Raw genomic sequence first — 11,008 nt, 5'->3', positions numbered from 1 at the left:
TTGGTGTTGTATAAAGCTATTTTGATTACCATATTCAACTCCATTGGCATAAGTCCCTTGTAAATACATTCATGTTTCAAAACATGGAGGGACAAAGGGTTGGAAAGGGGCAGGGGAGGCAAAGGAGAGAGAGAGAGAGAGAGGGGGGGGGGGGGGGGGGGGCAGGGAAAATGCAAAGGGGTAGGGAGGGGCAGGGGGTAAGGGGTGAGCAGTTGGGTGATGGTGTAGGGGGCATTTACAATGTTAAATATGGTACTACAAATCGGAGGTGAACACAAACATTAATTATAGTTGATCATACTAGTCATAACGATGTTGCTGATCTCTACCACAGACTTACTGAATGTGTAATGGTTGACTGGAACAACAAGAAACTAATTGTTAAAATAATATATGTTATCAGTTAATTTAATCTAAGCTATTAACATTCTTGGACTATAATTGACATTAAATAAATTACATATTTTTATAGAATTGTTGAAACAGTCAACCATATTAGCACAAACAGAGAAAGGGCAAACATTTATGTATTTAAAAAATGAATTCTTATTGAAATGTAAATTACAAAAATTACTGTAATGGAGTGTTGATTTGTACATAACTATGTGCTGTGTCGGAATGATTTCAATATTAAATTATGATAGTGTTACCATTGAATTAAATAAAAAATGAATTAAAATTCACTTCTTGTTTTATCTAATTATTTTAATATGTTTACTGAACTCAGGAACTTATACTACCAGCACACCATGGAGTGTGTCCAATAACTACATACCTCTCAATGAGGAAACATGAAGGAGTCGTGTAAATATTCCCTACCCACACTGGGCCTCGAACTACCAACCAATCCATCCCTGAGCGGATGTTTGTTTGTTTTTGTTTAACGTCCTATTAACAGCCAGGGTCATTTAAGGACGTGCCAGGTTTGGAGGTGGAGGAAAGCCGGAGAACCCGGAGAAAAACCACCGGCATACGGTCAGTACCTGACAACTGCCCCACGTAGGTTTCGAACTCTCAACCCAGAGGTGGAAGGCTAGCGTTAAAGTGTCGAACACCTTAACCACTCGGCCACCGCGGCCCCCGCCTCCCTGAACGGAATCCTACCACTAAGCTAAAAGGAAATTCCTGCTAACCCGAACTAGTAAGGTGACCTAATTTTCACAAAGTCTTTGCCCCCTCAGCCACAACACAGGTTCTTTTGCCTCAAGGAAGCCTCTCAAACTCCTATAGTTTTCACTTAAAGTTGTCAACGACACCAAAAATACACTGCCCACCCTGGGCTTTGAACCAGCGACTTCTTGATCTCCGAGCAAACATCCTACCACAAGACTAAAAGGAAATTCCGTGTAGTCTGAACTAGTAAGGTTACCTTGTACTCTCTCCTTGGGAATGAACAAACTCAATAACAGAGTTTTTAATGAATTGATGGAGAGTAAGACAAATGAATGATAACAGATAGTAATTTGGAGTTTTATGAGGTCACCTGAGATGAAGTCTAAGTTGACCTATTGCGACCATCGTCCGTCGTGCGTCATGCGTCATAAACAATTTACATTTTCAACTTCTTCTCAATTACCAACAGGTCCAGAGACCTGATATTTGGTCTGTAGCATGCTGGGTTGAAGGGCTACAAAGTTTGTTCAAATGGATGACCTTCACCTTCATTCAAGGTCACATGGGTCAAATATGCTAAAATCTTTTAATGACTTCTTCTTGATAACCAAAAGGCCAAGAGACCCAATAATATGTCTGTAGCATGCTGGGATGAAGGGCTACCAAGTGTGTTCAAATGGATGACCTTGACCTTCATTCAAGGTCACAGGGGTCAAATATATTAAAATTTTTAAAACAACTTCTTGATAACCAAAAGGCCCAGAGACCCAATATTAGGTCTGTAGCATGCTGCGATGAAGGGCTAACAAGTTGTTCAAATGGAGGACCTTAACCTTCATTCAAGGTCACAGGGGTCAAATATGCTAAAATATATCAAAACTCAGGTGACCGTTAAAGCCCATGGGCCTCTTGTATACCACTATATCTCAACAACATAGCCATCTGAAAGCGGTTCACAAATTATTATCCGTGGTTATCAGGCCTTTAGCAACTAGCTAATGTCTTCCTAATCTTCCTGGGAAGCATACAGCCAGAGGTGCCATTTCGTCGCTAACAACTAACACCTGACATTTCTTACACTGCCCTACCACATACCCATTTACAGTTGACTGGAACACAACAGAGTAAAGTATCTTGTTTATGGATGCAATACAACGTCTGTACCAAGATTCGAACAAAAAAAACCTTTGGTCACGTAGACCTGCGTCCTACCATTAGACCACCCTGCCTCCTATGAAGGGTATAAACTATATGCCTCAGACAACTTTGTAGGTCGTAATAAGGTACAACTCACTATATTACTCCATGTTGACAGAAGGTACATTTTACAGTAGTTTCCTTCCAAAGAGTTCGCCATTTCAGCTCGATCAATAATTAAAATATTTATCCCATATTAAGCCCAGGGAAGTCTACAATTAAACTTTGACAAAAAACAGGGTACCGCCTTATTGAGGGGCCGTGGTGGCCGAGTGGTTAAGGTGTACCGACACTTTATCACTAGCCCTCCACCACTGGGTTGCGAGTTCGAAACCGACGTGGGGCAGTTGCCAGGTACTGACCGTAGGCTGGTGGTTTTTCTCCGGGTACTCCGGCTTTCCTCCACCTCCAAAACCTGGCACGTCCTTAAATGACCCTGGCTGTTAATAGGACGTTAAACAAAAACAAACAAACAAACAAACAAACCGCCTTATTGCAGAGCAGCAAAAAAGTGTTTGATAGAATTGAACTGTGTAATAGATGTTAGAATCACGATCAAATAAAAGTTTGGTGATAGATAGGGACGGGCTTACTACCAGGTAAATACATTACTGAAGATGAAACCCGACAATTCTGTCAGAAATCACGATCAAATAAAAGTTTGGTGATAGATAGGGACGGGCTTACTATCAGGTAAATACATTACTGAAGATGAAACCCGACAATTCTGTCAGAAATCACGATCAAATAAATGTTTGGTGATAGATAGGGACGGGCGTTCTATCAGGTAAATACATTACTGAAGACGAAACCCGACAATTCTGTCAGAAATCACGATCAAATAAATGTTTGGTGATAGATAGGGACGGGCTTACTATCAGGTAAATACATTACTGAAGACGAAACCCGACAATTCTGTCAGAAATCACGATCAAATAAATGTTTGGTGATAGATAGGGACGGGCTTACTATCAGGTAAATACATTACTGAAGACGAAACCCGACAATTCTGTCAGAAATCACGATCAAATAAATGTTTGGCAATAGATAGGGACGGGCTTACTACCAGGTAAATACATTACTGAAGATGAAACCCGACAATTCTGTCAGAAATCACGATCAAATAAATGTTTGGCAATAGATAGGGACGGGCTTACTACCAGGTAAATACATTACTGAAGATGAAACCCGACAATTCTGTCAGAAATCACGATCAAATAAATGTTTGGCGATGGATAGGGACAGGCTTACAACCAGGTAAATACATTACTGAAAATGAAACCTGACCATTCTGTCAGAAATCACGATCAAATAAATGTTTGGTGATAGATAGGGACGGGCTTACTATCAGGTAAATACATTACTGAAGACGAAACCCGACAATTCTGTCAGAAATCACGATCAAATAAATGTTTGGCAATAGATAGGGACGGGCTTACTACCAGGTAAATACATTACTGAAGATGAAACCCGACAATTCTGTCAGAAATCACGATCAAATAAATGTTTGGCAATAGATAGGGATGGGCTTACTACCAGGTAAATACATTACTCTAGATGAAACCCGACAATTCTGTCAGAAATCACGATCAAATAAATGTTTGGCGATGGATAGGGACAGGCTTACAACCAGGTAAATACATTACTGAAAATGAAACCCGACAATTCTGTCAGAAATCACGATCAAATAAAAGTTTGGCTTCTATGTATCCCTTAAACATCAAGGTCTGTTTTTTTCCTTTTTATTGTGAACCCATGAAGTAGATTTGTCTGCAATTTCACATTTAATCGGCAATTATGAAATAGTTAAGTAATTACAGAGCATCCTAAAATAGATAGGGTGTCAGTATAAATCGGAGGCAGACAAATTACACAAAGATGACAGGTACATTTACAGGTAACGAAACAAAATTTTGTCTTTTCAGTATCTTTACAGGTATTTTTCTAACTTTCATAAAAATTTCATGAGGATATAATTACAAACCCCACTACAAACTACAGGAACCATGAACTCATTAAAAATACTGACTACATCAATAAAGATCTCAGCCATTTTCATCTTGCTAAGTCATGTTAATTAAGATTTTGTTTGAAATGACGGCTTTTCTTGATACTGTAATGCTCTACATGAGATTTGGGATGACTTAATTGATCAAATGGAAGGAAAGAGGAAGTTTTACATATACAACATTTAGAGCATTGTTGTGAGTGTAATGACAAGCTGAGCTAAGATGTCAGTTCGTCCAAAATATGATAAGCAAGCGAGCATGACCATGATCTGAGTAGTCCACACTTGGTCAATATCAGATGTATATAAGAACTGTGAACTTGTTGATCGTTGATGTATCACACCTTGTCATAACTTACAATATATCTAATCTGGATCGTTGATGTATCATACCTTGTCATAACTTACACTATATCTAATCTGGATCGTTGATGTATCACACCTTGTCATAACTTACAATATATCTAATCTGGATCGTTGATGTATCATACCTTGTCATAACTTACAATAGATGTATCATACCTTGTCATAACTTACAATAGATGTATCATACCTTGTCATAACTTACAATATATCTAATCTGGATCGTTGATGTATCACACCTTGTCATAACTTACAATAGATGTATCACACCTTGTCATAACTTACACTATATCTAATCTGGATCGTTGATGTATCATACCTTGTCATAACTTACAATATATCTAATCTGGATCGTTGATGTATCATACCTTGTCATAACTTACAATATATCTAATCTGGATCGTTGATGTATCATACCTTGTCATAACTTACAATAGATGTATCACACCTTGTCATAACTTACAATCTAATCTGGATCGTTGATGTATCATACCTTGTCATAACTTACAATAGATGTATCATACCTTGTCATAACTTACAATAGATGCATCATACCTTGTCATAACTTACAATATATCTAATCTGGATCGTTGATGTATCATACCTTGTCATAACTTACAATATATCTAATCTGGATCGTTGATGTATCATACCTTGTCATAACTTACAATAGATGTATCACACCTTGTCATAACTTACAATATATCTAATCTGGATCGTTGATGTATCATACCTTGTCATAACTTACACTATATCTAATCTGGATCGTTGATGTATCATACCTTGTCATAACTTACAATATCTAATCTGGATCGTTGATGTATCATACCTTGTCATAACTTACAATAGATGTATCATACCTTGTCATAACTTACAATATATCTAATCTGGATCGTTGATGTATCATACCTTGTCATAACTTACAATATCTAATCTGGATCGTTGATGTATCATACCTTGTCATAACTTACAATAGATGTATCATACCTTGTCATGACTTACAATATATCTAATCTGGATCGTTGATGTATCATACCTTGTCATAACTTACAATATCTAATCTGGATCGTTGATGTATCATACCTTGTCATAACTTACAATAGATGTATCACACCTTGTCATAACTTACAATATATCTATTCTGTCATCTTTCACAATAACAATGAAGAAAATGCATCATGGGTAATTTTATATAATGATTGATCATTTTTTTTTCATAATTTCAATATTTCTTGACTTGTAGCTGCTAATTTACATTGTCATCAAATGGGACACTTAAAAAAACAACTCGCAGATGGACCTCTGTCCCAGTATAAATCACAATAATACCAACAGTTTGGTATGAATACAAGCCATGAGATTGATACTACGATAAATAAGATGGTATCTCATCGTACCAGTATATTTATGATGTTGACAGAGTTCTATGTCTTTTGGAATAAAGGAAAACATCAATCAAAAATTTTGAAAAAGATTTAAATTGAGCCAATTTCCTCCTCAAAATGAAATAAATGAATTTTTTGGCAATATTTTTCTCATTTTGTATGATTTAGAGCGATCTGAAATACCAGAGTAAAATTAAGATTATGAACATATTCCTATGACTATAAGTTTTCATATTTTGAGTTCATGTGTTAAATCACAAGCGAAATGTTAGGTTTTTTTTATGATATTTATGAATACTTTTGGCCAACAATAATTAACAGGTATATATTACAGGTGTAGACTTTAAACACATCACTTCCCAAGGTAGTGACAAGTGACTCTCAAAACGAATTGGTAGAAAAGGCAAGCATACCACAAACTTTAATCAGGACAGACACCTCATAGAACATAACCAAACTTACTTCATTTTGAGGAGAAAAATATCAAATGTTTTGCTAAGACAAAATAAAAATGTTTGATGCTGTTTTTCATTATATTACCATGTACATGAAGCAGAAGTGATAACAGTTATATACAGTTAACCTGGGACCTCTCCAGTTACCTGGTACATACAGTTAACCTGGGACCTCTCCAGTTACCTGGTATATACAGTTAACCTGGGACCTCTCCAGTTACCTGGTATATACAGTTAACCTGGGACCCCTTCAGTTACCTGGTATATACAGTTAACCTGGGACCCCTCCAGTTACCTGGTATATACAGTTAACCTGTGACCTCTCCAGTTACCCGGTATATACAGTTAACCTGGGACCCCTCCAGTTACCTAGTATATACAGTTAACCTGGGACCTCTCCAGTTACCTGGTATATACAGTTAACCTGGGACTCTTCCAGTTACCTGGTATATACAGTTAACCTGGGACCTCTCCAGTTACCTGGTATATACAGTTAACCTGGGACCTCTCCAGTTACCTGGTATATACAGTTAACCTGGGATCCCGCCAGTTACCTGGTATATACAGTTAACCTGGGACCCCTTCAGTTACCTGGTATATAGTTAACCTGGGACCCCTCCTGTTACCTGGTATATACAGTTAACCTGGGACCTCTCCAGTTACCGGGTATATACAGTTAACCTGGGACCTCTCCAGTTACCTAGTATATACAGTTAACCTGGGACCCCTCCAGTTACCTGGTATATACAGTTAACCTGGGACCCCTCCAGTTACCTGGTATATACAGTTAACCTGGGACCCCTCCAGTTACCTGGTATATACAGTTAACCTGGGACCCCTCCTGTTACCTGGTATATACAGTTAACCTGGGACCCCTCCAGTTACACCTGGTATATACAGTTAACCTGGGACCTCTCCAGTTACCTGGTATATACAGTTAACCTGGGACCCCTCCAGTTACCTGGTATATACAGTTAACCTGGAACCCCTCCAGTTACCTGGTATATACAGTTATTCTGGGACCCCTCCAGTTACCTGGTATATAGTTAACCTGGGACCCCTCCAGTTACCTGGTATATACAGTTAACCTGGGACCTCTCCAGTTACCTGGTATATACAGTTAACCTGGGACCCCTCCAGTTACCTGGTATATAAGTTAACCTGAGACCTCTCCAGTTACCTGGTATATACAGTTAACCTGGGACCCTTCCAGTTACCTGGTATATACAGCTAACCTGGGACCCCTCCAGTTACCTGGTATATACACTTAACCTGGGACCCCTCCAGTTACCTGGTATATACACTTAACCTGGGACCCCTCCAGTTACCTGGTATATACAGTTAACATGGGACCTCTCCAGTTACCTGGTATATACAGTTAACCTGGGACCCATCCAGCTACCTGGTATATACAGTTAACCTGGGACCCCTCCAGTTACCTGGTATATACAGTTAACCTGGGACCTCTCCAGTTACCTTACTCTCAACAGCCACAATTGTCTCCCTCAACCTTTGGAAAACATGTTTTGAACCAAAGTCACACAACATCCACACCAACTCCCATGTTAACATGTCAGCGTGGTATCAAATTTAACTTTAGTTTATACAAAAATCAAAGTGGTATTTGAACCTGGAACATTATTACTCAAGCTACCATCCATGTGCCGGGTTAGTACAGTTGGTGGCATTACTGGCATACAACCTCTTTACCTGTAGCTGAGATCACACATGACCTTCCTGTTTAGTTTGTCCTTGGGCAAGATACTCCACCCTGATTAATCTGTGATTAGCCTCCTGTATGTTGTTCAGTGAGGTAGCCACCAGCTACTACATGAATATTCCGCTCTTCTAAGTGACTAAGGGGAAGTAAACCCAGCAAACAAACACAAACCAGGTAGTGTGTATTACCTATTAACCAGTGATCAACCAAATTAAGTCCCATTATATATATACATGGTTATCTAGCTGTTTTTGTAAGAATGCTACTTAGTTAATTACAAAATCTCTGGTAAGTCATTGCTGGTAACACAGACAACTCAAACAAATCCTCAAAAATGATTTCAATAAATCTTTAGAAAAGAAACTGTCTGTTCAGAATTCATAATACAGTTAATTACATCATTTATTGACATTGTAAATCGAGGCAGGCAGATGGAATTAGTTATTTATAGATCTGGAAAGTTAATCTCTAGTAAGCATGAAATGTAATCTGGAATAAGAACCATTACAGGTTGTGACTATACTACACAGGTGTAAATTTGATCGGTATAATCACGGTAGACAGGCCCCTGTATGTAATCACCTGTTTACGATATACCTATATAGGGGCACAGAATACTGTAACACCTGTTTTATTTATAACAATATGCACCTGTCAATTTTGTGCAAAATTATAAAAAAAACTTTCCAGGTGCAACATGCACAGTTATGGGACTGTCAGGAAAAGTCCTTCAGGGATACATGTTAGATCTATAATTAAAAGATTTATTCTCGTTACAAATCAGACATGTGTTAATATTACATGTCTGTATTCTGTGTTCTTAAATGTCATAAAAAATATCACATACATAATTAAACTGTTAACTTATCTACTAGAAATTAAGGCGGTATCCAAGTTACATACAGAGTTAAACTGTTAACTTATCTACTAGAAATTAAGGCGGTATCCAAGTTACATACAGAGTTAAACTGTTAACTTATCTACTAGAAATTAAGGCGGTATCCAAGTTACATACAGAGTTAAACTGTTAACTTATCTACTAGAAATTAAGGCGGTATCCAAGTTACATACAGAGTTAAACTGTTAACTTATCTACTAGAAATTAAGGCGGTATCCAAGTTACATACAGAGTTAAACTGTTAACTTATCTACTAGAAATTAAGGCGGTATCCAAGTTACATACAGAGTTAAACTGTTAACTTATCTACTAGAAATTAAGGCGGTATCCAAGTTACATACAGAGTTAAAGTGTTAACTTATCTACTAGAAATTAAGGCGGTATCCAAGTTACATACAGAGTTAAAGTGTTAACTTATCTACTAGAAATTAAGGCGGTATCCAAGTTACATACAGAGTTAAACTGTTAACTTATCTACTAGAAATTAAGGCGGTATCCAAGTTACATACATAATTAAACTGTTAACTTATCTACTAGAAATTAAGGCGGTATCCAAGTTACATACAGAGTTAAAGTGTAAACTTATCTACTAGAAATTAAGGCGGTATCCAAGTTACATACAGAGTTAAAGTGTTAACTTATCTACTAGAAATTAAGGCGGTATCCAAGTTACATACATAATTAAACTGTTAACTTATCTACTAGAAATTAAGGCGGTATCCAAGTTACATACAGAGTTAAAGTGTTAACTTATCTACTAGAAATTAAGGCGGTATCCAAGTTACATACAGAGTTAAACTCTTAACTTATCTACTAGAAATTAAGGCGGTATCCAAGTTACATACAGAGTTAAACTCTTAACTTATCTACTAGAAATTAAGGTGGTATACAAGTTATATACAGAGTTAAACTGTTAACTTATCTACTAGAAATTAAGGCGGTATCCAAGTTACATACATAATTAAACTGTTAACTTGTCTACTAGAAATTAAGGCGGTATCCAAGTTATTACCTTTAAAAACTGATGAAGTATTAATGGTGACATCCTTCTGTCAAATTTACAAAATGACCGTCAATCATTACAGTAAACTGTTGTGGTATGTGATCAATACTTTATTTTGGAGTAAAATGTTTTATAAGGACAATTTTGTATAGATCCTCACCATCTCGACGATCTACATGGATACCTGACAATCTCGACGATCTACATGGATATCTGACAATCTCGACGATCTACATGGATACCTGACAATCTCGACGATCTCCATGGATACCTGACAATCAACAACTAGACCAGTTACACTCCCATGGAAAGTCACATATGACAGCAAGTACCCTTGCCATGAAATGGAGAGCTTATTCAAAACGACGTTTTACCCAGAAGGCTGCAATTACAATGTCTGTAGAGGGAACTACAATGTATCTGTACATAGAAAGGGAACTACAACGTATCTGTACGTAGAAAGGGAACTACAATGTATCTGTACGTAGAAAGGGAACTACAATGTATCTGTACGTAGAAAGGGAACTACAATGTATCTGTACGTAGAAAGGGAACTACAACGTATCTGTACGTAGAAAGGGAACTACAATGTATCTGTACGTAGAAAGGGAACTACAACGTATCTGTACGTAGAAAAGGGAACTACAATGTATCTGTACGTAGAAAGGGAACTACAACGTATCTGTACGTAGAAAAGGGAACTACAATGTATCTGTACGTAGAAAGGGAACTACAATGTATCTGTACGTAGAAAGGGAACTACAATGTATCTGTACGTAGAAAGGGAACTACAACGTATCTGTACGTAGAAAGGGAACTACAATGTATCTGTACGTAGAAAGGGAACTACAATGTATCTGTACGTA

General features: G+C 37.5%; 1 protein-coding gene across 2 annotated transcripts in view; it reads right to left on the bottom strand.

Moving 5' to 3' along the window:
* Positions 1-11,008, bottom strand: part of LOC117340064 (anaphase-promoting complex subunit 4-like) — a 126,517-nt gene that overhangs the window by 54,092 nt on the left and 61,417 nt on the right. The gene's annotated exons all lie outside the window — the stretch shown is intronic.

The sequence above is a fragment of the Pecten maximus genome, chromosome 12 (genome assembly GCF_902652985.1).
Source record: "Pecten maximus chromosome 12, xPecMax1.1, whole genome shotgun sequence".
Taxonomy (NCBI): domain Eukaryota; kingdom Metazoa; phylum Mollusca; class Bivalvia; order Pectinida; family Pectinidae; genus Pecten; species Pecten maximus.
The sequence above is the reverse complement of the archived record's forward strand: the minus strand, read 5'-3'. Positions and strand labels throughout refer to the sequence as shown.